Source organism: Trichechus manatus, unplaced genomic scaffold (assembly GCF_000243295.1).
Source record: "Trichechus manatus latirostris isolate Lorelei unplaced genomic scaffold, TriManLat1.0 scaffold00109, whole genome shotgun sequence".
Taxonomy (NCBI): domain Eukaryota; kingdom Metazoa; phylum Chordata; class Mammalia; order Sirenia; family Trichechidae; genus Trichechus; species Trichechus manatus.
Window position 1 is genome coordinate 2,101,353 of NW_004444045.1, and position 3,438 is coordinate 2,104,790.

Consider the following 3,438-nt stretch of genomic DNA (forward strand, 5'->3'; position numbering starts at 1 on the left):
ATGTGATTTTCATCTATGTGATTTTCATCTATGTGATTTTCATGTATGTGATTTTCATCTGTGATTTTCATATATGTGATTTTCATCTATGTGATTTTCATATCACAGTCATGTGTCACGTAACATCTGTTTGGGCACCGTTTGACTGCATATACGTCCGTGGTCTCATGAGGTTATAATAAAGTTCCGAAATCCCGATCTGAGAACACGACATGGCAGATGTAACGGGATGTAGCAAATGCAACAGCTTCCCGTATGCAATACGTGTCTCACGTCTGTTGTATACAGAGAGGTTGCGCTGCTGGGCGTGTGATGGTACAGTACATATATAACCTATAATACGTATGTCTTGATAGTCATAATAAACGCCTGTGTTACTGGCGTATGTATGTACTGTATTTTCTATCCTTATTTTAACGTGAGCTTTCCTTACTTACAAATAAAAAGTTTACCATATAACAGCGTATGCTTCAACTTATGGGCAGCAGCACCCAATCTCATGTATGGCGCATTTTCTCAAAGGAGAAATATCGATTTAGAAGTGAAACAAAAGGTTATAAAACAACAGGAAGGTGGAAAATCAGTGAATGCTATCGCTCAAAATTTAGGCGTGTTGCGCTCCACAATCATGACGATTCTCAAAAACAAGAAATTCTCCAAGCTGTTAAAGGATTGGCTCCACTGAAAGCTACAAGGTAATGAAAATGCAAGAGGGACCTATGTCAGATATAGAGAAACTACTAATGATGTGGATGGAGGACCAAACACAAAAACGAATCCCTCTCAGCCCGTTGTCGATAACTGGTAAGGCACGAAGCTTTTTCAAGATGCTTAAAGAAAAAGCAGAACCAGACTAATAATACTGAGTTTAGTGCTACTTCTGGGTGGTTCAAGAGCTTCAAAGAACATTTTTCGCTGCATAATGTGAAAGTGAGTGGTAAGTCTGTGAGTGGTAGGTTTGTGAGTGCTGATGTGAAGGCAGAATTTGTTGAAAGCTTAGATAAACTGTTTGTAGAGGGCGGTTATATGCCCCAGCAAATTTTTAATATGGACGAAACCTTATTCTGGAAGCTGATGCCTGAAAGGACCTTCGTCCATAAGGAAACCAAGTCAATGCCGGGCTAAACGCTTTAAAAGACAGAGTGACAGTGTTGTTAGGAGGCAGTGATGTATATATAATATAGTATTCGCACAACGTCCAAATCACAGAACGTCCTATTTCACAGAACGTATCGTGGACATTAAGCAGCACGTGACCTATACCATAATTGGGTCAACATTTAGAAGATCTCAATGAAATTTTTTCTGAATGACTATTTTAACCAATATTTTCTGAATGACTAAGGCATGATATTACAAAATTATGTATGAGTAAAAGATTCACTCCAAGTACAAGATAGACCAATGGATTTTAATGTAGCAGAGTATGAAAAAAATTCATTGATATGGTTGCAGATCTACAGTTACTAATCTTTAAGAAACTATCCCTTGTCCAGTTATGGTATAGTTTACAAAAAGAATGTCCACAATTATCTGAAAAGGCTATTAAAATATTCTCTTTTCCAACTGCATGTCTATGTGAAGCTAGACATATATACTTCAGCCAAAACAGTATATCAAAACAAGTTCAATGCAGAAGCATATCTAAGAATCCTGCAGCTTCTGTTAAGCCAGACAATGAGATTTGCAAAAATGTGAAAAAAAAAATTCTTCTCACTTTTTTTTCCCCCAAAAGATATATATTAACATGTAATGGGTTTACTAATGCTATTTTTAAACAAATTAATCGATATTTTTTAAATTTCTAAGTTTTAATTTCTAAAATGATAAATGTTAAACCCATACAAACAAAAGCTTTTTCGGGTCCTCAATAACTTTTACGAGTGTAAAGAGGCCTTGAGTCCTAAAAGTTTGAGAGCTACTGACATTTTATTATACAGGTGCACTGTATTTGAGGTCCTGGGTGGTGCAGATGGTTAAACGCTCGACCACTAGCTGAAAAGCTGTGGTTTGAACCCACCCAGAGTCTCCTCAGAAGACAAGCCTGGCCATCTGCTTCCAAAAGCTCACAGCCTTGAAAACCCTGTGGAGCAGTTCTACTCTGCACACATGGGGTCGCTGTAAGTGGCAGAATTGACTCTATGGCAACAAACAACAAGAAATGTATTATTTAACTGACTTCATACGGTTGGATATTAAAGTTACTTCCAATTTTTCTGCTATTTTAAATAACACTGCTTTGAACATTCTTGAAACTGTAGTATAGCCTCATACCATATAAATAGCCAGAGGAGGGGAGAATTATTTTCTTTGTTTATCGTGTCTATCATCTGTAGTGTACTTTATGCCTTCTGAGCATAAATCCTCTCCTCACTTTCTGTGGCTCTTGATTTCTGTTTGGATTGGTTCCAGGCAGGTTAATTCCAGCCTGGATACAGAATTGGCACCTCTGACCTCATCTAAGCAAGTCCCTGGCTTCAGTGTTTGGATCCAAGGTAGGCATGTGGCCTTAGCTGTTCCAGTCACTGTATCTCAGGATTTTTTTATGGAAATGCCGGAGCATATATATTCTGTTTTTCCCTGCTGTCACTATAGGGAGGCATAAACCTTGGTAATGTTGGAGCAATTAAAGACCATAAGAAATCAGCCTTTGTGAAGCTGACGCTGAGGTAGGCAGAACAGAAACACGGAAAGAAGTCAGGTGATTGGGGAAATTGCTGAGCTGCTAGTTCATGCCTTTCTTGAAATCAGCCCTTTGGATATTTCAGATACTTGGGACAATAAATTCCCTTATGTTGTCTGTTTGAGGTTTTTTTTTTTTTGGTTGTTTTTAACTTCCACTTGTATATAGTTATAACAACGGTACAATGATGTGATTGATTAAAAGACGCCCTCCCACCCCCAACAGACAAGGAGAATGTAAAGTTTCTTTATAGCACAGACTATGGAATCTCGTGGAGATAATTACACAAAGTAGAAGCAAAGCGACGTGCTCCCAGGTGACTGTATGGGGTTTTCCTAGGTCTCCAAGTTCTCCGTGAGTTCCCATTGGGGGTTTTTGTATCCTCCCAATGCCCCTGTCTTAGTCATCTAGTGCTGCTCTAACAGGAATACCACAAGTGGATGGTTTTAACAGAAATTTTTTCTCTTCACAGTCCAGTAGGCTACAAGTCCAAATTCAGGGCATCAGCTCCAGGAAAAGGCTCTCTCTCTGTGTTGGCTCTGGAGAAAGGTCCTTGTGATGCCTCAGTCTTTCCTTGGTCTGGGAGCATCTCAGCACAGGAACCTCAGGTCCAAAGGACGCGCTCTGCTCCCAGCACTGCTTTCTTGGTGGTGAGACGTTCCCACGTGTCTCTGCTGGCTTCTCTCTTTTATATCACAAAAGAGACTGCATTAAGACACTAATCTTGTCAACCTCATCAGTATAACCTCATCACA